Source organism: Gopherus flavomarginatus, chromosome 9, assembly GCF_025201925.1.
Source record: "Gopherus flavomarginatus isolate rGopFla2 chromosome 9, rGopFla2.mat.asm, whole genome shotgun sequence".
Taxonomy (NCBI): Eukaryota; Metazoa; Chordata; order Testudines; family Testudinidae; genus Gopherus; species Gopherus flavomarginatus.
This window is the reverse complement of record NC_066625.1, coordinates 70,820,286-70,846,400: the sequence shown is the minus strand read 5'-3', so window position 1 is coordinate 70,846,400 and position 26,115 is coordinate 70,820,286. Positions and strand designations below refer to the sequence as shown.

The 26,115-nt window shown below is 41.4% G+C and overlaps 1 protein-coding gene across 2 annotated transcripts in view; it reads right to left on the bottom strand.

The window, feature by feature from the left end:
• Window positions 1-26,115, bottom strand: part of SEMA6D (semaphorin 6D) — a 1,021,199-nt gene that overhangs the window by 918,602 nt on the left and 76,482 nt on the right. Inside the window, exon 2 of one of the 2 annotated variants that reach the window (XM_050966889.1) lies at window positions 25,433-25,528. The exons of the other annotated variant lie outside the window; for it this stretch is intronic. The gene's annotated coding sequence lies outside the window, so the exon portion shown is untranslated. The remainder of the gene's footprint in view (window positions 1-25,432; window positions 25,529-26,115) is intronic. 2 annotated transcript variants of the gene reach the window in all.

Sequence of the window (26,115 nt, the reverse complement as noted above, 5' to 3'; positions counted from 1 at the left end):
AGCAGCGAGTAAATATACCACTATTTCAAATGAAACAAACCAAGCAATGAAAAGCCACCTGCCCCTGTAATAGGCCTCTCATCTCATAACAGAAAGCAACTTCTAAAAAACATGGGGTCTAATTCTGATCATACTTACACCAGTTTCATACTATTCTAGCACCAGTGGTCTGGATCCTCATCTAGTGTCATAGCTCCAGTGATTTTAGTGCAGCTATGCCAGCTGAGGGTTTAGTCTATCAACTTCAGCTGTATGGCAAGATGTATCAGTCACCTAGAAACCTATAGAGAATGGGCAGAAGCCAAGCACTTTCTAAATAAAACTCAGACAAATTAAGGGGCACATTTCCAAGAGGGTTTTGTAGCCCAACCTCCCTTTCAGCATGTGGGAAAAAAAACACAACCCTCCAGTTTTATGCTTGCAAAGTACATTGTGGCCTCAAATCTGAGTACTCACTCTAACTGCATGATTTGTGTTTGCTCTTCAGATTTGGGCCAATCATGAAATATGGATGTGAGCTCTGTTAGAGGGAGGAGATGTTCCCACACTGCTTCTGAAAGAACATATTAGAGAGCTGGGTAAAAAAAAAATATTTTTTTTGGTCAAAATTTGAACATCCTAACATCAGTTTTCATTTAAAAAAAACTCCCCAATTTGCATTAGAAAAAAGTCCCCGTTTTTAATTAGCTCTAGTACCTGCAGACTGAATCCTTTTCCAAAGTCAAAATTTTAAAGTTTTCACCCAGTTCTAGTATGTGTTCTATCAGGAGCACAGTGCATTAACGCACATCATCAGGGTCTATGTGGACAACTAGTCCATGATTCACACCCTAGCTTGCTGTGAACTCAATGTTCATGTACACAACCAATCAACTTCTTCCTGGTGGTTTAACTAGAGTGCAGGAGAGGGAGCTCCCCATAGACCAGCCAAGGATTTGAAGAGCAGCACACTGCTAACCGCAACCCATGAGAGAAGTGGGAGCTGCCCTCTTTTTGCAAAGGAGGAAGCTGCACTCTACCTTATTTTAAGCCTTGTTTCTTGCCAGATCTTGCTCCTGAATTTGGCTGTTTCAAGAACTGATCCCAGTAGGATATTTCTGGTTCCACTCCAACCATCTCTCTCACAAAATGACACAAGACATTTATATCTGGGATTAGAACCAAAAGGACTTTTCTAGCAGGGCTGCCAGCAGGACTCAGCAAAATTCCTCTGTAACCTTATTCAGGCTCCTGAAACTTGTCACTGTTACATGATCCTTTTGAAAATTAGGCCCAAATTAATAAAACCTAATAAGGCACCATCCTGGATGTATTTTTCGGGGACAGGAGGCTTCCTCACCCAACTAGAAACATTCTATACAAGCTGTAGTGAATCAAAATGGACTGCTTCCTGGGCTCTGCTTTTATTTAGAAAACAAAGTCAGAGTAAAACATCACACAATCCAACCTCAGGCTCCTCTTCAAGACCTATACAACCCATAGCCTAGATTCTCTCTTTCTGGAGACCCACTCATACCTCCCTTGTGAATGGGTGGGATAACAAACCACCTGCAATAGCAAAGTGGCAGATAATCTCTGCTAACAGAATGAGACTTTCAGACACACACTGCCAGCTGTTACAGACAGAGACTAAATATGCAATTGGGGAGATAAGGAGGAGGATCACATCATCCTAATATGGAGGTTTTATTAATGACACCTAGTAGAATTTTATCTTAGTGTTTTGCTCTGTAACTTTTATTTGTAGAGATTTTATTCCCATCATTATATTGTGGGTCTGGAATTAGAAAGAAGATAGAAATACCTGCATTATATAAAACCACACAGTATAGTAAAAATGTGGTTGAAATCCAGACCCCTGAAATATGCAACGCTAATCATGTCCAAAGTAAAATGGCAACAAGCTTTCTAGCAGTCATGTGATGAAATTAATATTCTTAATGAGATGCCATGAATCCCATGAAGAACCTAGCACAGAGTGTTGTAACACTTCTCATAGTAAAGTTTTCTGTTCCAGAAAAAAATAGAATAGCTTTTCAAGAGTACTTTGTATTTAGTTTAATCAAATATATGGGTATAGAAAGGTACAGCTTGCTCAGGAAGGACAGGCAGAAAAAAAGGGAAGAGGTGTTGTCTTATATATTAAAAATGTATACACTTGGACTGTGGTTGAGATGGAAATAGGAGACAGACCTGTTGAAAGTCTCTGGGTAATGATAAAAGGGATAAAAAACAAGAGTGATGTCATGATAGGGGTTTACTACAGACCACCTAACCAGGAAGAAGAGGTGGATGAGGCTTTTTTTAAAACAGCTAACAAAATTATCCAAAGCACAGGACTTGGTGGTGATGAGGCACTTCAAGTATCCAGACATATGTTGGGAAAATAACACAGCAGGGCACAGATTATCCAATAAGTTATTGGAAAGTATTGCAGACAATTTTTTATTTCAGAAGGTGGAGATAGCTACCAGGAGAGAGGCTATTCTAGATTTGATTTTGACAAATAGGGAGGAACTGGTTGAGAATTTGAAAGTGGAAGGCACCTTGAGTGAAAGTGATCATGAAATTATAAGAATTCATGATTCTAACAAATGGTAGGAGGGAGAGCAGCAAAATAAAGACAATGGATTTCAAGAAGGCAGACTTTAACAAACTCAGGGAGCTGGTAGGTAAGATTCCATGGGAAGCAAGTCTAAGGGGAAAAACAATAGAAGACAGTTAGAAATTTTTCAAAGAGTGTTATGTATCAGTTCTCTGCTCTTGGAGAACCAGGGAGCAGTATCCAGCCTGTCTGGTTCACAAAAAACCTCCCCCGCGCCCCCCCTCCCCAAAGCCTCTGCTTGATCCAAAGCCGATCAGAAGAAAGACTTATGAAAAGCAATGAAAAGGCAGTGGAAGACACACCTAAATCTCTCTGGACAAGGGTGACAGGATTAAGGCAACTCCCCTAGCCTCATTTGCATCGAAGATGGGACAGGGAGGCAACTCTATTAGCATACAGAATAGAGAACAGAGATTCCAAGGGAAGAACTGCACTGAACTCTGGGACCAGAAAAGCAGGGAAGCACTGCATGATGGGGATCTCTGCTCCAGATGTTAATGAACCCACACCTGCACACACCCAGCTCAGCAGTTATCAGACCAATTCTAGTAATAAATCCTTTATTGGTATCCAAAATATTGAAGATGCCTAATTGCACTGTGAGCTCCCTTGAAGGAACACCGCCCATAGCCAGGAATTATCATTTCCTATTGTCTAGCCCGAACAAAACAATTTTGATATACTCCCTTGAACCACCAGTTTACCCATAAACAAATCTAGTGTTCTCCCTTGAACCATTGTTCTTTCCCTACAAAAACCCCTACCCATGCTCAAGTAAGTGCTCTGATGCCTGGATCTAAAATCTGCATCAGTTCCACTGGGACTTCATCTTCTCCTGACTGACCATAATGGGGGCTCTGATTGTCTCCAGCACTCCAGACCCTCAGCTACCACCACCACCTGGGACCCCTGATCAACTCAAGCTTCACAGAGTGTTGAGAATCCATCTCTCTCTCTCTCGATGTAGCCTTCTGACCCTGACTTGTGTTATCAGTTATAGTTTTCTAAACCTAACTTTTATAATCAAATTTAAGTTAGATTTAATATTATAACTGTTCTGTTTGTTTGGCTCCCCTTGTACGATTATTAACTGGCAATAAATAACTTTCATAGTTAAGCTGGTTGCTTCTCTCCCCTTCCCAGCCCTGGCCCCGCAGGTGTTTTTTGGCTTCCCCATTCACTCTGCAGCAACATTCCTCATACCTAAGCTAAAGATTCCTGAAGCTCTCAAAAATCCTGTGGGGTTTGCTCATCAAGTGGATTACTACCAGAACAATTTTAATATGAAAGTGGGGATAGGGACGTGCTGAATCCAGGGGCATATGAGGGTGGCAGCTTGGAAGTGCTGCTTGACCAGCCTGCTGAGTCCAGGGACATATAAGGGGTCAGCTTCGGAGTGCTGATTAACCCGGTCCTCATAGGCATGCTCTGTGCTCTGTTAGTGTGTGGGTGAGTGTGTGTGTTCATCTGATTCTGAGGCTGGAAGAGTCCAGCCCCGAAGAACCTAGGTCCTACAGGATAGTTCCATGGGGAGGCAACTTGCAGAAGGGAGAAGTAGAGCTTCCTATGAGAACACCAGTGACACAAGCAGTACATTGATAGAATTACAGAACTCCCCCTAGAAGAGAAACCCTAATAAATGAGCATACTCCAAAGTAACAGACAAACCTAGTAAAGAGAGACATTATTAAGGGCACAAGAGCAAACTATCCCACTGCGTAGGAAATATAGGAAGTATGGCAAGAGACCACCCTGGCTTAACCAGGGGATCTGCAGTGATCTAAAACTCAAAAAAGAGTCCTACAAAAAGTGGATACTAAGTCAAATTACAAAGGATAAATATAAACACATAACACAAGTATGTAGAGACAAAATTAGAACGGCCAAGGCACAAAACGAGATCAAACTATCTAGAGACATAAAGAGTAACAAGAAAACATTCTACAAATACATTAGAAAGCAAGAGGAAGAACAAGGACAGGGTAGGCCCATTACTCAATGGCGGGGGGAATAACAACAGAAAATGTGGAAGTGGCAGAGGTGCTTAATGACTTCTTTGTTTTGGTTTTCACCAAGAAGTTTGGTGGTGATTGATTGTCTAACATAGTGAATGCCAGTGAAAATGAGGTAGGATCAGAGGAGGCTAAAATAGGAAAAGAACAAAGTTAAAAATTACTTGGATAAATTTGATGTCTTCAAGTCACTAAGGCCTGGTGAAATGTATCCTAGAATACTCAAGAAGCTGACTGAGGAGAGATCTAAATCATTAGTGCTTATCGTTGAAAAGTCATGGAAGAGAGGAGAGATTCCAGAAGACTGGAAAAGGGCAAATATAGTGCCCATCTATAAAAAGGGAAATAAGGACAACTCAGGGAATTACAGACTAGTCATCTTAACTTCTGTACCCAGAAAGATAATGGAGCAAATAATTAAGCAATCAATTTGCAAACATCTAGAAGACAGCTGCAGCGGCACAGGAGCCAGCAAACAGAGCTGTAAACAGGGGAGTTTCAGTGGGAGTTTGCTGGGGAGACTAAGAGAGCTAGGCAGAGAAATAGACAGACTAGTGAAGGAAGTGGGTGGTGTTCTGGTGCCCATTGGGGGTTTGTTTTGCTGTGAGTGGTGGTGGTTTGGTTTGTGTTTCCTGGACTAACAGGCTTTAGGTGGGAAGGCTATGACCAATACAGAGGCAGCAGTGGAAGACACAATGAAGATGACCGGATGTAGAAGCTGCAATATGTACATGATCCTGGAGGGGATACCTGATAAGAGTTTTGTCTGCATGAAGTGCCGCCTGATAGAGCTGATGGAAGAAAAGATCTGAGGATTGGAGATGCAGGTGGAAACTCTGGTCAAATTTAGAAGGAGGTTTGAGCAGATGATGGAGAAAAGACATGAGGAGGCTGAAGGGATAAGCTCAGACTTACAGATGGAAGCAGGACCAAAGAATTCTGAGGGGAAACTGCTGGGTGAGGAAAGTGGACAGTGGAAGCATGTGACTAAGAGAACCAGGCAGAGGAAAAGACGGGCCAGTGAAGGAGAAACAGAGCTCAGGAACAGGTTTGCAGAGTTGGAAAATGAAGAAGGGGCACAGCAGGTGGTCGCTGAAGGTGAGAGGGCAAGGAAAAAGAGAAGAGCAGCTAGTCCTATAAAAAGAGGAGAAGAATCAATGGAGTTAACACCAAATATGAGCCCCAGGAGGATACGGGATGGGTTGTGGAGGATTGCAAGGGACAATAGAAATTGAGAGGACTTGCAGCCAGAGGAAGCAGGGGACAGATCAGAGAATCGCACCATCATCAGGAAAAGGCAGGTCTACATGATTGGGGACTCCTTACTGAGAAGAATAGACAGGCCTGTAACTATAGCTGATCCAGAGAACAGAAGGGTGTGCTGTCTGCCGGGTGCTAAGATACAGGATGTGGACCTGAGGCTGAAAAGGATCCTAACGGGAACAGGAAAGAATCCTCTGATTGTCCTTCACGTGGAACCAAAAGATACAGCTAGATTCTCGCTGGAACATATCAAGGGAGACTATGCCAGGCTGGGGAAGATGCTTAAGGAAATCAAAACTCAAATGATCTTCAGTGGGATTCTGCCTGTTCCTAGAGAAAGGCAACAAAGATATGACAACATTATGGCGATCAGCAGATGGTTCAGGCAGGAGTGCTATAAGGAGGGCTTTGGGATGTATGGCCACTGGGAAGCATTCATGGACAGAGGTCTGTTCTCTCGGGATGGACTTCACCTGAGTAAGGAGGGAAATAGACTTCTAGGTGCAACTGATTAAGAGAGCTTTAAACTAGGAATTTGGGGGAGATGGTTGGGAGATGTCAAGGTAATCTCCAACTGGAATTTAACACTGAGAAGGAAGAAAACAAAGTAAGAAAGGATACAGCCGTGGGTATGAGAATGGACATAAGGAGGAAGGGCAGTGTAGATACCAGTCTAATAGGTGATACTGGTGGTAGAATGTCAGTGCTTAATCGGGTAAAGAATGTCCGCAAAGCCAAACGGCAAAAATTAAGATGTTTGTACACTAATGCAAGGAGCCTAGGTAACAAAATGGAGGAACTAGAGCTACTGGTGCAGGAAGTGAAACCAGATATTATAGGGATAACAGAAACATGGTGGAATAGTAATCATGACTGGAGTACAAGTATTGAAGGCTATGTGCTGTTTAGAAACACCAGAAATAAAGGCAAAGGTGGTGGAGTAGCATTATATATTAATGATGAGGTTAACTGTAAAGAAATAAGCAGTGATGGAATAGATAAGACAGAGTCTGTCTGGGCAAAAATCACATTGGGAAAGAAAGCTACTAGAGCCTCCCTTGAGATAGTGCTTGGGGTGTGCTAGAGACCGCCGGGGTCCAATTTGGATATGGATAGAGTCTTCTTTAATGTTTTTAATGAAGTAAACACTAATGGGGATTGAAGAAGAAAGTAGTTAAGGACACTGAGGTCAATGGTAATTGGGACAAAATACAACATGGTTTTACAAAAGGTAGATCATGCCAAACCAACCTGATCTCCTTCTTTGAGAAGGTAACAGATTTTTTAGACAAAGGAAACACAGTGGATCTAATTTACCTCAATTTCAGTAAGGCATTTGATACGATTCCACATGGAGAATTATTAGCTGAATTGGAAAAGATGGGGATCAATCTGAAAACTGAAAGGTGGATAAGGAACTGGTTAAAGGGATGAACTGTCAGGCTGGAAGGAGGTTATTAGTGGAGTTCCTCAGGGATCGGTTTTGGGACCAATCTTGTTTTATCTTTTTATTACTGACCTTGGCACAAAAAGTGGGAATGTGCTAATAAAGTTTGCGATTACACAAAGCTGGGAGGTATTGCTAATACAGAGAAGGACCTGAATATCATACAGGAAGATCTGGATGACCTTGTAAACTGGAGTAATAGTAACAGGATGAAATTTAATAGTGAAAAGTGCAAGGTCATGCATTTAGGGATTAATAACAGGAATTTTGGTTATAAATTGGGGACACAGCGGTTGGAAGTAACAGAGGAGGAGAACAACCTCGGAGTATTGGTTGATCACAGGATGACTATGAGCCGCCAATGTGATATGGTCATTAAAAAAACTAACAAAGAATCCTGTGGCACCTTATAGACTAACAGACGTTTTGGAGCATGAGCTTTCGTGGGTGAATACCCACTTCCTCAGATGCATGTATTCACCCACGAAAGCTCATGCTCCAAAACGTCTGTTAGTCTATAAGGTGCCACAGGATTCTTTGCTGCTTTTACAGATCCAGACTAACACGGCTACCCTCTGATAAAAAAACTAATGCGGTCATGGGATGTATCAGGCAAGGTATTTCCAGTAAAGATAAGGAGGTATTAATATTGTTATACAAGGCACTGGTGAGACCTCATCTGGAATATTGTGTGCAGTTCTGGTCTCCCATGTTTAAGAAGGATGAATTCAAACTCGAACAGGTACAGAGAAGGGCTACTAGGATAATCTGAGGAACGGAAAACCTGTCTTATGAAAGGAGACTGAAAGAGCTTGGCTTGTTTAGCCTAACCAAAAGAAGGCTGAGGGGAGACATGATTGCTCTTTATAAATATATCAGAGGGATAAATATCAGGGAAGTAGAGGAATTATTTAAGCTTAGTACCAATGTAGACACAAGAACAAATGGATACAAATTGGAAGTTTAGACTTGAAATTAGATGAAGGTTTCTAACCATTAGAGGAGTGAAGTTCTGGAACAGCCTTCCAAGGGGAGTAGTGGGAGCAAAAGACTAAGCTTGATAAGTATCAGAGGGGTAGCCGTGTTAGTCTGGATCTGTAAAAGCAGCAAAGAATCCTGTGGCACCTTATAGACTAACAGACGTTTTGGAGCACGAGCTTTCGTGGGTGAATACGACATGCATCTGACGAAGTGGGTATTCACCCATGAAAGTTCATGCTCCAAAACGTCTGTTAGTCTATAAGGTGCCACAAGATTCTAAGCTTGATAAGATTATGGAGGGGATGGTATGATGGGATAGCATAATTTTGGCAATTAATTCATCTTTGATTATTAGCAGGTAAATATGCCTAATGGTCTGTGATGGGATGTTAGATGGGGTGGGATCTGAGTTACTACAGAGAATTCTTTCCTGGATGCTGGCTGGTGAGTCTTGCCCACATGCTCAGGGTTTAACTGATCGCCATATTTGGGATTGGGAAGGAATTTTCCTCCAGGGCAGACTGGCAGAGGCCCTGGAGGTTTTTCACTTTTCTCTGCAGCATGGGGCACAGGTCACTTGCTGTAGGATTCTCTGCACCTTGAGGTCTTTAAGCCACAATTTGAGGATTTCAATAACTCAGACATAGGTTAGGGCAGGGGTCTGGAACCTATGGCACGCGTGCCAAAGGTGGCGCGCGAGCCAATTTTTGATGGCATGCGGCACAGGCTGAGCCGCTCAGCCTGCCACTGCTCTGGGGTTCCCACTGCTGGGCCCTTGCCAGCCAGGGTCCCGTCGCCAGTCCCATTCAGTGCCCACTGCTGGCCTGGGTGAAGGAACCCCAGGCTGGCAGTGGGCTGAGACCCTGGCTGGCAGGAGCCAGCGGCAGAAACCCCAGAGCAGCGGTGGCAGGGTGAGATGCTCGGTTGCTGCTCTGGGGTCCTGACTGCTGGCCACTTGCCAGCCGGGATCCCCCGCCGCACCCCACTCACCTTGCTTCCAGTTGGAGTTCCAGCGCAGGCCCCCTGCCAGACAGGGTCCAGGCCTCTGGCCCTGCTCAGCCCTACCAGCCGCCAGCTCCACTCACCTCCGCTGGCGATCTGGGGTTCCAGCTGGTTAACAACTGATCACTCAGAAAGAAGCCTGTGTGCAGCTTAAAGTATCCAAATACGTGCCAGATATTGGAAAACTCAGCAAGGAAAAGCAAGGGCAAGGATCACACTAAACTGATAAGATCTGCATTTTAATTTAAATTTTAAATAAAGCCTCTGAAACATTTTGAAAACCTTGTTTACTTTACATATAACAGGAGGTTGGTTATATATTATAGACTTATAGAAAGACATTCTAAAAAATGTTAAAATGTATTACCAGCATGCAAAGCCTTAAATTGGCATATATACATGAAGATTTGGCACACCACTGCTGAAAGGTTGCCGACCCCTGGGTTAGGGGTTTGTTACAGGAGCGGGTGGGTGAGATTCTGTGGCCTGCATTGTGCAGGAGGTCAGACTAGATGATCATAATGGTCCCTTCTGACCTTAAAGTCTATGAGTCTATAATAAGGTGATAAGTGACAGTCAGCATGAATTTGTCAAGAACAAATCATGTCAAACCAACCTGATAGCTTTCTTTGACAGGGTAACAAGCCTTGTGGATGGGGGAAAGCTGTGGATGTGGTATATCTTGACTTTAGTAAGGCTTTTGATACTGTCTCACATGACCTTTTCATAAACAAACTAGAGAAATACAACCTAGATGGAGCTACTATAAGGTGGATGCATAACTGGTTGGAAAATCGTTCCCAGAGAGTAGTTATCAGTGGCTCACAGTCATGCAGCAAGGGCACAGTGAGTGGGGTCACGCAGTGATCGGTTCTGGATCCAGTTCTGTCCAATATCTTCATCAATGATTTAGATAATAGCATAGAGAGTAGAGTTACAAAGTTTGTGGATGATACCAAGCTGGGAGAGGTTGCAAGTGCTTTGGAGGATAGGATTAAAATTCAAAACAATCTGGACAAACTGAAGAAATGGCCTGAAGTAAATAGGATGAAATTCAATAAGGATAAATGCAAAGTACTCCATTTAGGAAGGAACAATCAGTTGCACACATACAAAATGAGAAATGACGGCCTCGGAAGGAACACCGAGGAAAGTGATCTGGAGGTCATAGTGGATTACAAGCTAAATATGAGTCAACAGTGTAACACTGTTGCAGAAAAAGCGAATATCATTCTGGGATATATGAGGAGGAGTGTTGTAAGCAAGACACAAGAAGTCATTCTTCCACACTATTCTGCGCTGATTAGGCCTCAACTGAAGTATTGTGTCCAGTTCTGGGAGCCACATTTCAGGAAAGATGTGAACAAATTGGAGAGAGTCCAGAGAAGAGTGACAAAAATGATTAAAATCCTAGAAAACATGATCTATGAGGGAAGATTGAAAAAACTGGGTTTGTTTAGTCTGGAAAAGAGAAGACAAGAAGGGACATAACAGTTTTCAAGTATGTAAAAGAAGGAGGGAGAAAAATTGTTCTTAACCTCTGAGAATAGGACAAGAATCAATGGGCATAAATTGCAGCAAGGGAGGTTTAGGTTGGACATTAGGAAAAACTTCTTAATTGTCAGGGTGGTTAAGCACTGGAATAAATTGCCTAGGGAGGATGTGGAGTCTCCATCATTGGAGATTTTTAAGAGCAGGTTAGACAAACACCTGTCAGGAATGGTCCAGATAATACCTAGTCCTGCCATGAGTGCAGGAGACTGGACTAGATGACATCTCGAGATCCCTTCCAGTTCTATGATTCTGTGATTATTCAATAATATGGACCATATGGGCCATATCCTGCAATGGCTGAAACCTAGGTGAAAAGCATGGGTGCAAAAGAGAAAGGTAAATCCCTGGAGCAAGTGGCAGCGATTAGGATCACCAACACCTCCAACACTCTCTCCAGATATTTTAGCAGTGGCACTGGGCTATTTAATGATTAGATTATCTCCTACATTTACAAAATTGCATGGGATTTAGACACAGGAGTTATGCAGTTAAATCCTATGCATGCAATACCTTGAAGATTAGGTGAAAGCGATTGTTACATTTTAGCACCATCTATATGTGAACTTTGGTGTTCAGGAGCCAGGCTTTCAGAAAATTATCCTTTGATACTTGTCCTTCAGAAGAACATTCTTTGCCAGTTTTTCAGTGCTAAAAGCCCTCCCCCCCTTCTCTGCACATCCTTCATCTAACACTTTTGATTGATTTTTCTCTCTCTCTCTTGGGTTGAAGAGATCATCGTCTTCACCAAATTCTTCCGTACTGATTGTAATTAACAAGCACAGCCTGAGCAACTGTATTTACTTGCTGGGCATCTGGTATTTTTCCTGCAATCAGTGACAGAAAATGAGACTGACATCCTGGGGAAAAACCTTAAAGAACCAGAGGCCTCATAGTTTATTTATTGCTGTTTGCATGTTAGGAAATTGCATTATTATATAGACATCAAGCCATTCTTGGTTAAATAATAATAGACACTCAATAAAAGACTGTCATTTTTTTAAAACAAAGTTGAAAGTAACGTGGGTTAAATATAATAAATCTTGCTGCCTTAAGCTAGTACAGATGGGATGCAGGAGAGACTTAGGTTCCTTACCTTTTTCTCCTTGTATATTTTGATCCATAAAGAGCTTGCAATTACCAAATCAATTCCAGGGCCCTGGGTATCTCATGCCCATCTCCACCCCTTGCCATGTAATTGTATTTCAACATCTAAAGAACCCTTTTTTAAAAAAAAGTTAACAGTGCTTATGGTTACAAAGATGATATTGAAAATGTGAAATGAGTGCAAACTCATGTCATGCTGTCTTCATGGGTTTGCAGAACAATGATTCTGAAAGGTGTAAACTGACTTTATTTCAATGTGTTGTTGACTCTGAAACCTAAAGATGGTCACCCAAACAGGGATGACTGGTGAAAAGGGGCTAACGAGGCTAAACACCACCACTAAGATCACAGCAGCGTAATGTGGCTGATATAGTGGAGCTTGCAGAACACTTATCTGCCAATGAATGATTTCCAACTTGTAGCATATAGACTGCAAGCTTTAGAGGAAAGAGGGCTAGTGCAGGGAATGCAGGTTTTGATGGGGCTAGCTCCAAAAGAAGAGTATAGAGTCCTATACAGAGTCTACATATGGTCACTACAACTTGTACGCTTTCTTTTCCAGACCCAACGCAGTGACAGGGTACTTCTGAGCTGCAGGTGGTGGCTGTCATGCATGAGGGACAAGGTTTCCGAGTATGGGAATGATTTTTCTGAGCTTGAGAGTGTTTTGGGTAAGAGGGGGTTCTGAGCTGTGGAGTGGTTAAGTGGAGGAGGAGGCTGTCCTTAGTTAGATAGGTGTGGGAAGGGGGGCATGTTTCTGAGCAGGCGGGGTTTGGGTTGGAAGCAGCTGAGGGGGCTTAGGTCCTGAGACCAGGAGTGGATGAGTTAGGTTGAGGGGACTGAGTGAAAGGGGGAATGGAGTCAATTGGTGAATGAAGTTGTGGGTAAAATGATGGTGTCTAGGAGCAGGAGGATTTCTTATCAGCCACACCAGTGTGCTTCAGAATCCAGGTCCACTTTGCTGCAAAGTACATGACCACTGTAAAACATTCCAGATCCTCAGTTGATACAAATAAGCCTAGTTCTATTGACTTCAGTGGGACTTCAAGCTAGAACAGAGGGGCTGGTTCATTAGATGGACAGTTAATTGCAGCTGTAACATTGCTGTATTGCTTTTGTGCATAAAGAATCTATGCGCTCTGTGGAATTTAAAAATCAAAAGAGAGACTTTTTTTAAATGAAAGCGTCTTCAACCTAGCATGCAGGTGGGGTTTAAGGAGATAACTTTGGGTATGAGTATATGGGGTAGGGAGACATTTTTATGAGATGGGGGAGCTGGTGGTTTTTTTTTTTTTTTTTTGTGACTGATGAGATGATCAGCTTGCAGAAGTCCAGATCCTTGTTGAAATAAATACGAAAAAATCCCATTGAATTGTCTACGGAATGTCACTGCTTGGCTTGATTTTTTGAACAAATTAGTGAGCATTTCAGTGTCCTGAAAGAAAAGGGTTATCTGGTAATTCAGGTTCTGGCATTACAAAGCACTAGCTTGGAATTATAGGGTTTTGGGAAGCATGCCACTGCATCAATTAATTAGAAGGAGTAGTAAAAAGGCATAGACTTGCTGGGATGTGATAAGGTTCTGTGACATCATAGGCCTTTCCTTTGCCCAGTAAGCATCCTCAGTTATTCCCAAGTAAAAAGGAAACTCCTTTAATCTTGTAGAACAGTGCAACAAAACATGAAGGAGAACTGTAGAAACTTGGAAGTACCAAAAATCTTTATAAATGATAAAACAAATGTTGCAAACCAATACAGCTCTTGATTACTAGAAAAATCCAATCAACTCGGAGGGGAGACGCAAGTCTTCCAGATCTATAGATTTTAACTCCCAGAAACTAAGTCCAATTTTTCTTTCTAGTAGGATGCCTGTTGCCACCAGTTTAGTTTAATAGGCTCTGTGTAGCATTGTAGTATTAGTGAGAAAATAAACATTTTGGATAAAAATTGCAGGCTGCCATCAGATTTACTTAGCAGCCATTGTGTTCTGAGAACTCTGGCTGAATACAGGATATACAGAAGCTAAAGTACCATTATGATAGTGGCGAGTACATAAAGTTTGCAAGGTGCTTTGGATATGTGAAGTGCTATGTATTATTATAACATTTATGTGCTCTCCACAAATCAAAGGAATATCAAATTGCCTCTCTCCAGTATCAGAGCTAAACAAAGGCTAGAAAAGGAAGGTTCCCATTTTAAATGACAAATAGATACTGCTATCCAAACTGTAGGAAGGACAGCCTCATTCCCATAAATTCAAGCAATTTGCTGTGCTGTGGGTCTTCCTTCTAACTTAAACACAGCTGAGGAGATGTTTCTTGGGACTGATGTCTGGAAAGCTCAGGCCTGGTATTGTAACATTCCCCTGATGAGTGTTCCCAAGAAGTTTCTGGCATTTAAGGAACTTAAATAGAGTTCTACAGACTTGCCCAATTAAATAAGCAGCAGCATCTTTGTGTCACTGCCTTGGTTGCCTAAGAATCTTCCTTAGCCTCATGAGAAGAAGGCAGCTGGGTAAACCTCTCCTGACGATAGGAAGAGGACCTATCTCTGTGGTGAGGGACTGTAGGAAGAAACATGTTTTACCTTAGCATGGCTTTCCTTAGAACTCACATTTAGTGAAACGGACAGAAGAGAGTCCTTGTCTTGTTTACCTACCTGGAGACCTGATGGGGTGGAATAAATGTCTTTGATCTCAAAGCTTTAGCTCCTGAATGTCCTGGTAAAAAATGGAGTGAGTCAGTATGAAGTATAAACTGGTCTTACCCTGATAGGGTCTGGTTGAGAAGATGGCTGCCTCTGACAGGGTTGTGGCCACTATTCTGAGAGTCTCAACACTGCAGATCAGAACGTTCTGTACCCCACTGTAAGGCTGACTGAAGTTTTAGGGCCATGCTGGCTCATACTTCAGGCTGGCACTGTTTCAGGAAACAAATATGAGACTGGGAAACATTTCAAAATCTATTATTTCGCTCCCCCAAAAGTTTCTGGAATCTTTTCCCATCTTAAGAATCAAATGTAAGAGACACTTTCAAAATATTTTTTTTAATGACAAAGGTTTTGTCTGAACTTTCTTGATCTGAAGGATCAAATGTAAGAAAGAAAAAACCCTTCAAAATGAATTCCTTCACCCCTGAAACAAGTGCAGCTGTTTTAGCCAGCTATTTGAGGCAGAGACATGGACTGTGGAGAGGAGGCCAATGATATTGTGGAATGGAAGAAATTCTTATCAGAGCTGTGTCTGTTGGCTGCTTTGCTTGTTTGGTTGGATCACGAGAAAATATGAGAAAAGATGGGATGAGCTTGAGAGAAATGTTGTCAGTAATACATAGAGGATGCCTGTTCCCTGTCGGGACTGGAGGTGTCCCTAGATGGTAAGCGTTAAATGCTTTTTAAAATGCAAACTTTATTGCATTGTCGTTGCATTCCAGTGCAGGAATTATTGCTCCAGGATATGGCTCTAGGGCAGGCAGATGTGCTGTATTATTTTACACTATACTGCACCAGGAGGCAGGTAGCCCTAGCTAATTCGTTTTAGATAATAACTCAATCATGGGTGTAAGTCCATTAAGTTAGTGGAGTTTCAGCAAGGATTAGTTCAGCCCAAAATATGCACAATAAAACATACACGGTCATTATATCTTACTGAATTGAAATCTGAAAGGACTAGTTGATGACTGTCATCTATGGCAACTTCTTTGTACAATGAAGTAGTCTCTTCCCGCTGTGTTGATCGGGACAGTTTCAGGTGATCATCTTCTCTGATGTGGTGCTGAAATGAAGTATTTCCAAAGAAAATTTCACCAGAACACTCTGCGAATCTGAGTTCTCATTCTTTAATCTCTCCCAGTCTTTGTTCCCCTTGCCATTCCACATACAGCCTTTTCTCCTTCAGCACTGACTGACTGGTCAATTGTAATAAGCCTGGCATTGTATCCCATTACAGATGCAGGTTCATTTTTGTAAGAAATAACAGGTAAGCACTTCTTTCTCATCTCTCCTTCCTGTCTCTGTATCCAGCACTAAGTGCCCTTTGCCATTTGTAAAATGGCTTCCAGGATGTATGAGAACAATATAAAGTGACTTGGTATGATGAAGCAGCATTTAGATGCTCTAGCTGGTATTCTGCAATTTTTCTTCTTCTGCCTCAAACCATCATATTTATGCTGGCATAATCAAGAGAAGGGCATCCTGAAGGGTTTGGGTTGGCTGTGGGTCTGTGTGTAGGGAAGCATTAATGCTTTAAGCACAGATTGCCTTTGGACATCTGCAAGAGCTAGTGTGGTCAGTAATAGAAGTGTCCAAAGCAATTCCACTGCTGTTAAAACCAATGGAGGTTATGAGAAGGAGGGGGGGTGGGAATAAATCATATTTTTGAAAACTTTGTGAGAAGCAATACTTGTTTTGACTTGAGCTCTGCAGCCTCCCACCACCACTCCCTCCCCTCCCCCTGCCACCACACACATACCTTGACACAACACCTTACCACCTGGCTGGAAAAAAAAAAATCATGCAAGGTCCAAGGTCTCTTAGACTCAACAATAATGAAGAAACCTCTTATGGATGAGAGGGAAACCAACTTTCCATCCCCTGTTCCTATCTCTCTTGGATTCTGGCCTTGCCACAGTGAGACGCTGTTAAAAACATTCATTTATGGCAACAAGTGGATAGAGGAAGCTAGTGATTGCACCCTCAGCTCTTACATTGCCGTATATCTGCTACTAAGTGGGCCAGATATTTGTGTGCTTCCAGAATCATGCAGACTAGTTCTAACTACACTATGTGTTTGTAGCAGTGCAGAGCTTCTCAAGAGTCACTTTTGTTCACCCATGATCTGTGAAAATCTCTCATGTTCTCTACGTTTTCAGACAAGACAATGATGGATGCAATATAAGGGCCTAGCTAGAGTAGAATAAAATCAGAGATTACATTACTTAGTTTCCCCATGCATCAAGCAGAGAGACTTCTGTCTATTGGTCTTATTCTATAACATCAACATTTGGACCAGACCCAGACCAGGGCCAGCTCCAACTTTTTTGCCTCCCCAAGTGGCCAAAAAAATTTAAAAAATAGGTGTGATTGGCAGCACTTTGGTGGCTGCTCTACTGTGCTGCTTCATTCTTTGGCGGCCGGTCCTTCCCTCCAAGAGGGACTGAGAGGGACCTGCTGCCAAATTGCCACTGAAGACCCAGCTTGCTGCGCTGGTGCCTGGAGTCAGCCCAGCTCCACACTAAAGTCCAAAATGACCAGATTTGCAGTCTTAACAGCTAACATTCAAAGAACTGACAGAGGCCTCTGAAGAGTCTCAATGTCATGGCCCTCAAAACTTCTTACCCATTGCATCCTCGCTCTTCTTGCCAGTCAGGGATTTAGAAATTATGCTGTGCTTCCTTTGCATCTAATTTACATCTCAGGCAAGGCTATCACTCTAAAGCGAAGATGGACAAAAAAGAAAAAAGGAACTGCCTGAGAGAACACAGTGAGAAAACTATACACAGTCACCAGGACAGTTGTTTAATTACTAGAGTTATTCTGGTTGAAACAAAGGTAGATTCCCCATGCGAATCAGCCCCTTAAGATCCCTTGACCTCATACCAGTTGTGATCAGCTAAATAAGCCTCTACATTTTATGGAAAGAGGAAAACATCAGGATCAGACTCTGCAGAATGAAAATAAAATGTGTAATGAAGGATGCAACTTCTTTCATGCCATGTATACTTTGGTCAGGCTCATCACTCAGATCTGTCATTGCTAGAGCAACAATGTCCCCTTCATGCTACTGTGCCAGTTATGAACATACTTGTGCAAGCCAAGTAATATAAAGCGGGAAATGTTTTCTTTAACAATCTTAGGGTTTGTTTGTTTCCAGTCAGGAAAATTCCCTGAGTTCCCTTCCCTTCCCCGTTATGTCCCCCTTTTGTTGCGTCTTCCCCCAGAGGGCACAACTGAGGGCAACTTTTCCTCTCTATCTTCTGTCTGGGGAGATCAGGACCAATCTCACAAACTAAACTGGTATCCATCCCCTGGCAGCACATTGTACAGCTACTGGAGCATAGGGCTAGCTTAAAAATAAAATAAATAAATATGGCTCTTTCCATATCACTTCCCTAGTTTTGTTTTACATTTGAACAGATGCTGTTTATTGCAGCTACCAAATGAGCATTTCCATATTTAAAAGATAAAGTCTTTAAAAACAGTGGGACAACTCACATGCATAAAGATAAGTGCATGTGCAAGGGGAGGAGGGGCTGTAGCTGGGAAGAATGCTACCAAGTAATAACCAGATGGCAGCAATTGCTAATGTGACATATTTTTTTGTTGCAAATACAAATGTGAGGTCATAACAGACACTCAAGTGGTCAGAGCCTCTACTGGTGTAAATTGACATCGAGTTTAACGGAGCTGTGCTGATTTACACCAGCTGAAGGCTGGCCCATTTTGTTGCTGTTCATTTCCAATTGCTTTGGTTAAGCCTTCAGGGCTTGGATTCATTAGCCTTCCCGGCACTATGCAAAGCTCATCTTTTCAAGAGCACTTGGGGCAGAGATAGATGGACAGACTCAGGGCTAAAGGATTTCAGTGGGCTTGCAAAGGGGGTTGTAAGTGGATTTGTTTTGCTATTGTATTGTAACATTTAAGTAGTGCATTGAGTATTATGTTTTAAATAATGTGACAAGCTTAGAGCTAAGTCCTAGAAAACAACCAAAATAAGTCAAGTTAAAAAAAATAAACAAAGGTGCTGGGACTGCAGAATCCTTCTTTGTGTGGTTGTTGACAATGCTGTTATTAGCAAGTTCCTATCCACTGGGCTTATGTTTCTTCCATGTTCGAGTTCTAACCTCTTTATTGTGCTATATAGGTTTAAATAGTCACAATATATGGTACATCTGTTACTATATTAACTACCAACATCTACTCTATTTAACCAGAATTTTACTTCTTTTGAATACTCTGAAACTGGGGCTGTCACACATTCATGTATTAAGGAAAGCAATTAAATGAGTTTATCATTTTAACTAAATAAGTTAAGTAGGCAGCAAGATCCATTAATAATACTAACGAATTCCCATCTCAACAAGAAAGGGACTAACTATGCTTTCATTTCAGATAATGATTAGCTTAGGCTTCAGGCAACCACTTTGGTCATGAAAAATTCTTTTTGTGAAGCCACTTGGAATTTAGCGTAAGATAGCATTTAACTGTATTTCATTTTGTTCTTGAATGATTTAGCTTCTAGAGAAAAATAGCAGAAGCTGTCTGTTGACCAGAATTCATTATGGCATCTAAGTTTCAGAATACTAGCAATCGAGATTAAAAAAAATAAAATCATTGACCATAATGACAGATGAAAAGTAGAACAATGATATTCCATGAATACAATCATTTAAAGGATAAATGAATGACACCTTTCCAGCAGCTTTTTTCCCAAACTCTTCTAAAATTAAACTATTCACTGTATCTAGAATATAATGCAGGAGCCTTAACTATCCAGCTATCCTAAAGGAAATGGGAGGTTTGTTTGGTTTACAAGATCGCTCTGTTATATAACAGAATTCACACTTCAGGGCAGGAAATCTAAAGACAGCTGGGCTCTTACCCTTCTGCTACAGCAACGTAGTAATACTCATTAAAGTAAAAAAGAGTGTTTTGTATCCCAAGGGTGAAACTGGGCTTTAGAACTGTAGGTTAATCTTCTCAGGATTATCCCATCAAAGTGCACCCACTCAATCATGTGGGCTAATACAGTTTGACCAAGAGAAATTACTAGTGTGCAAAGTGATCTATGCTAGGCCAGCTGGGTCATCCCACAGTGTGCCTTGTTTTTGTTTTGCATAGTAGCACAGGTGACAGAATCTATTGTATGAAAAACAAGAGCCGAGAGAAGGGAGATCTGCTTGGATCAGTACTGATTTCTTCATCCACTGAAGATGGCAAGCATATATTCTCAAATACCTATGTGTTCATCTGCAAATAAGGTTGGTCTGAAAGTGAAAGCTAATTTTCAGTGAAAGAATTGACACAAACCGAAAAAATGTTTTGCTTAATTTTTTTGTGGATTTTTCCATGCAACAATTAAAATTTATATTGTATTTTATCCAAACTGAATAGCATCACGTGACAGGGATGTGGCCTGTCACACCTAGTGGTTCAAGCAAGAGTCATGCCTACTGGTCAGAGCAGTGCACATTGCCAGGAATCAGGGCCAGGTGCCATACCCAAGGGACACAGCGGGAATCAGAGCCCAGGGTCAGGCCAAGCTTACCTGAAATGAGACAAGGAATGTATAGAGCTGGAACAAGGCAGCCACATGAGCTCTCTCAGCCTAGGGGCAAATGCTTTGGGAAGCCAGTGCACTCACGCTTCTCCTGGGCTTAACAGTCTGTCTGCTGACTCTTCCAACCAATCAGGCAGCCTACTACAAGCCAGCTGTGCTCCTTAGGTTGTCCGGAGAGCCGTATTCCTGACTGACTGAACCAAATTGCATTTTTGGGAAGGGTTTCCATTTCCCTTCTTCCCCTGCTGTCTCTTTCCAATAGTTAAAGAAATGGTCAGAGAAATGAAGAAAAGAGTGAAATAACCTAGAAAACTGAAAAATGATCATTTTGATTTCATTCAATTTGATGGAATAAAAAGATTCATTTTGAAACAATCCAAACATTTTTTGGTTTTAAATGTTTTGTACAAAAAAACCCCAAACCCAACTTTCAAACAATAAAAAGAACTTTGCCGTTTTTACAGAAATGCTTACAACATTTGAACCTAATTTTCCATTAAAATTTTGCAAAAAAATTTCAACCAGCTCTAGCTGCAAAAATGGAAAACATTGTTCTTCTTTGATCAGCCTCAATATATATCCAAGCGTTCATTCTTAAAGACAACAGGTAAACATTTATCTGGAAAAATGGCAAGAGGGATCAGATAATGGGACATAAATGAAGGAGGGAAAAGGAACAAAAACTGTAACACTAACAAAACTGTCACAGTTGTTGGTTACATCTCTTTCCATGGTCCTCTGGGGTAAAATCCTTACCCTATTATGGTCAATAGGTGTTTTCCCATTGAATTCTATTTGGCTTACTTAGATAGTTAGCTTTTTAGGGTAGGCACCATTTTATTCTATGAGTCGCTAGTATGTGTGAGGATACTTCATATTAACAAATGTTTATAATAAATAAGCAATATCTGAATGGCTCAACTAGCAAAGGAGACATAAGTTCTGAGTGATTAATTAATGTAATATTTCTTAACAATGTTCCCTGCCACCAAAGTTGAGCTACATGGCTCCTCTCTGCTGGTTGTTCCAGAATGCATAATTTTGTGACCTCTCTGCTACTACTTAACCGGTCTGGATTATGAAGATGCCCTATCAGGTAGCAGTATTATTTTTTACACACACACACACACACACACACACACACACACACACACACACACACACACACACACACACACACACACACACACACACACACACACACACACACACACACACACACACACACCATGGTATCGAAGAGAAGTTTTAAACATGATTATTATAACCAAAGGTGAGTGCCACTTATCTGACCAAATGGCTCTTCTGCTGTCCCAGATACTATTCACACTATCCTAGAATGAGGCATTCTGGGACTACAAATGTAGCCAGCTAACATGACACTGGAGGGGGCAAAATAATTTATTGAAAGGTTTAAGTAGTTATGATGAATGTTCTCTGGCTAGCTGGGTCATTCAGCACATAGTTCTGCTATTACTATGTTTTTGATAAAATTATTTGCAGGTCACTTTTAATGCTCTGAAATGGAAAGAGAGCACTCTGAGGTCCTACTGAAGAGCACTGAGAGAATATATTTATGCAAAATACTGTAATCAGATTGTAAAATCCATCTACTTTTCTGTTTTAAGTGGAATTTCCTTCTCTTGCCAAATACTGACAGCACTAGTACAGGAGCTCTTCACTCCTAGTATCAGTTTCTCAAGAACAATGACTGACAGCTACAGATGTGGTGTATAGAACAGGTTTCAGTTCGTACAACACTGCAGCATCTTTTCTCTAAATCTTCCTGACTTTGTAGAAGCAGAAACATTGGGCCATATTGTACGCTGCCCCACAAAGGAAATGCAGCTAGGCAGGGGAATAGCAAAGGTGGCTTTATATTCTCTGAATTTTGGGCTCAATTTCTGGCATAATTTAGGGCAATCCCAGGGTCCTCTAAATTATTGTGACCTTGTTTGACTGCTTAGGGCTGCACATTGGTCCAGAATGACTGGAACACAATGCACTCTAGCCTCTCCTCAACGATCCCCCCCTCCCCTGAAACCGGCCCCAGGGACTGCACAGGAAGGTACTGGAGGAATCGTACACCAGCCGTACAGCAGTGGGGGAAACCCATTAAACAAGCTGTATTCCGATGGATGCTGTTCTACCAACTGTAAACCACCAGAACTTCATAAAGGGGCTGTAGCTGGGGACAGAATCAGTTCATTGTCATAACTCATGAGTCTTTCATCAGCAGCTTCGTCCAAAGCTCTTATCAAGAAATACTTCTCCACTTCTAATCCACCTATGGCATGGGGTGAGTTAGTACAAACTTTTCATAGCCCTGGGACTGCCTGAGATGTTTATTTTGTGAAGAAATGTATCAAGCAAAGATAGAACGTACCTTTAATACTCATCAAAACTATTACACCATAAATAAGTTCCTCTGCTATGGAATAAATCCTCTAGAATAATAACCTCCCTAGGCAGAACCACTGCAAGAGAAAATGTTTCAGGGGGAGGCCTCTACAAATAAAACTCCTGCTATGGAAACTGTTTCCAGGGATAGTGGATAGTGAGGGTGAGGCAACCTAGGGCACATTCAATACAGTACTTTTATTTTGCAAAAATGCAGCTTGGCAGGGGTTATGTAAATATGGTTGCACATATTCATGATTATGTAAATTATGATGTTCTATTTGCATAACCCCTCCAGATTTCCAGACCTTCATCCTTAATATTTATGATACAGACTAAGATCCCAATACGGCAATGATTTATGCCTGTGCTTAACTTTCAGCATGTGAGTAGTCCCATAGCTCAGTGTGGCTACTCATATGCCAAAACTAAAGCATGTGCATAATTCTCTGCAGGATGATGACCTAAACAGAAATATACCCTCTCATCTCAAGTAATCAGACTGAGTTGATGTTTAAACGGGGAGTGTGGGGGGTGTTGCACAGCTGCTCTCTGTATTGTCCATATCCTGTGGACAATATAGAAATTCACTCAGATGCTCTCAACTTGGCATCTTTCATAAGTACTAAATTTCACTTAGAAATTCCTCTTACATATTTAAGGGAAAGTGATGTGTACACAGCCAGTTTGGTGTGTGTCCATGCATATTCATGTATTAAAAAAGTCAGATTTAAATCCTGACAAATATTTAGTTTTCTGTGATGGATGATTAATAGCTTACTAAACAATACAGCCCTTCTACTTAATCAGACAACATTCACGGGTTATTCCTAGTTCCACCTCTTGAATATTCTTCTGTCACATAACTAAGAAGTAATTTTTAATCCTCATCCAATATCCTAGCTGTAACTGCCTGTGCTCAGCATTGTGCTAGAGACCTATCTTTACCAGTACAGTGTGCTCATTTTATATCTCCAATGGAAAAAAAAACAGATTTATTTTTTTGGAAACTGGTTTACTATTTGGCATTATTGGATAGACTAGTCTATGATATGCAACTAAGGAGTCTTTAGTTTATAGAAAAGGGACAAATGCTTTAGAACTATGAGATGGGAATCTAAATATCTGACTGATTCAAAGAATATATAGTATATATAATATAAAATTGAAACAGTTGGCATCAGTCTATTCCAAGAGATGTCTAGACAGCATATTGCTGATTGACATTCAGACATTTTCTAGCAGACAGAGTGGCATTTCATTCTGAGACATGTTTGCACATGTTATTGCTTCATGGGGAAAAACAATTAGCTATGCAAGGCCACAATGCAGAATACTCCCCTGCAGAACAGACATTTCAAATCAGGGTGGATATTTATGTCAGAAGTGGATGCTGTACAGTTCTCTAGAACATTCTGAAGTTTTCTAATCTCCTTTCCACTTCCAGTTGGAAGAAAGCCACTAAATTGACAGCACTAGAAAGTGACGTCTTTAATTTATATACAAAATGGAAATAGCACGGGCAGCAACATGCTTGGTCCATGGGCCTCAACCCTACCCTAGAATGGCCACCGCTAGGGACGAAAGGATAATTCATTTCCTACATCAGCACAAGAAGAAATTCCTACCCACCCATTAATATAAGGCCTCCATAAGTACATTTTGTGTAAGTAACAAAATGTGGTTGGGCAGAGAAGAATTCACCAAAACTCCCAATTCAAGAGAAGGTCATTGGGTTGCAGCTCAGCCCCTTCTGTAGCAAAAAGTTCCAGCCTGCCAGCTGGAATAATGTCCATTGCCCTTTTGCACTCATATGCAGAGGGTCTCAGTTACTGGATCTGTGTGGATTCAGATGTCCCTTTCTCAGCCTGGCCCCACTAATCCTCTCTCTGATAGTTTATTCAGAGCTAGTGTGGAACCTACTTCAACAAGGTGCAGGATATTCAAAAGCCATCCTGGGCACCCACTCCCTCTGCATAGATTGCCAGTAGGGGATGCCAACTAATCCTAGCTAATGGTCTTTGCAAAACTACCTGCATGAATATTTGGAGTATAAAGGGCCTGTTCCTGAAAGATGCTGAGCGTCCTGAACTCCCAGTGAAGTCAGTCATGTGCACTTCCCATGAAGTTCTTAACACTTTGCAAGATTGAATTCAACAGCAAATAATTCAGACAGATGGCTGTGAGGTGGCTAAAGACAGGTAAAAAAGAAGGGATTTGGTCATGGCTTAGCTGCAATTATATACTCATTGGTGAATCAAAGCAGACAACCTGGGGAATTTTTAGTTACATAGTGAGTTTTGTTTATTTTGCACAGTACCATTTGCAGCAAAAATAACTCAGCATTGGAACCATCATTGGAAGCACAATAGCAAATGCTTCAAGGACATGAAAAGACATCCATACCTGGCCTCAAAATTCCTTTTCAGAGCAGCATAAAGTAACTGGCATTTAGTCAAAAAGAAACCTGTTAAAATAACACTGAGAAAATCTGTATGGGATTAAAAATAAAATGAATGAAAAGTTACTTAACTGAAAGGAAGTCAGAGAGCACACTGAATAGGGTAGTGGCACATTTAGGTGTCATGCTGTAGCAATTTGGGGGAGAGGTTGTAGAAAAGGTAATTCCCTAATCAAAGGAACAGGTTGAGACAAGTTTCCATATTCCTTCCCTCTGAATCCATTGGTCAGTTTACACAGATTGCATATTTAGTGTCAATCTCAGTTAAATCATCACTGGGAAAGACGATGTCAGCAAAATGAACAAAAGAAGCATAAGAAATAATTACTCATCAAGGTCAAACCCTGGAAAGATGGTGGAAGAATTATTTACAGAGAACTGAAAAGCTCAGAGGAATTATCAGCTTTCCTGCTACCTGCTGGTCCTGTGACGAAGAATGCCAAAACAAAGTGTAAGGCCACAGGAGTTTTTGTGGTTGACATCTTCCAATCAAATGATGGGGACAAAATGAATGGAAATGTGAAAAAGTAGTAAATGCATATGAAGGCCCCTTTCACAGCTCTAATGTCTATAGGTTTTCTGGCCAAATGTGAGGAGTGCCAGATTTTGTAATGAGTTTACGTACCCTATGAATAAGTTACATTTGCCACTTTGAGTTAGAATTAGAAGCTTCCTGAATACTGTCCTATGTCACAAATTTTTTTTCCTAAAGAGATCTCATTGTGTCTTTCAAAGATCAGCATCTCAGCCATAACTTTGGATATTTCCCAAATGTAAGAAAATCATTATTTCAACAGCATTCACTACTGACAAAACAGATAGAGTTCAGTGGTTACTTAGACACAATTTCCAGGGAATTCAAACATCATTTTTCAAACTGTGAAGCTGCAAGTCTGGTATTAGGAATGAAGTTACTTTGGGAATGGTTAATATGAAAGAAATCCATAAGCCTGAACTCCCAGATCTGGACGGAGCAGAAACAGAACTACTGTCTCATCGATTGACATGTGG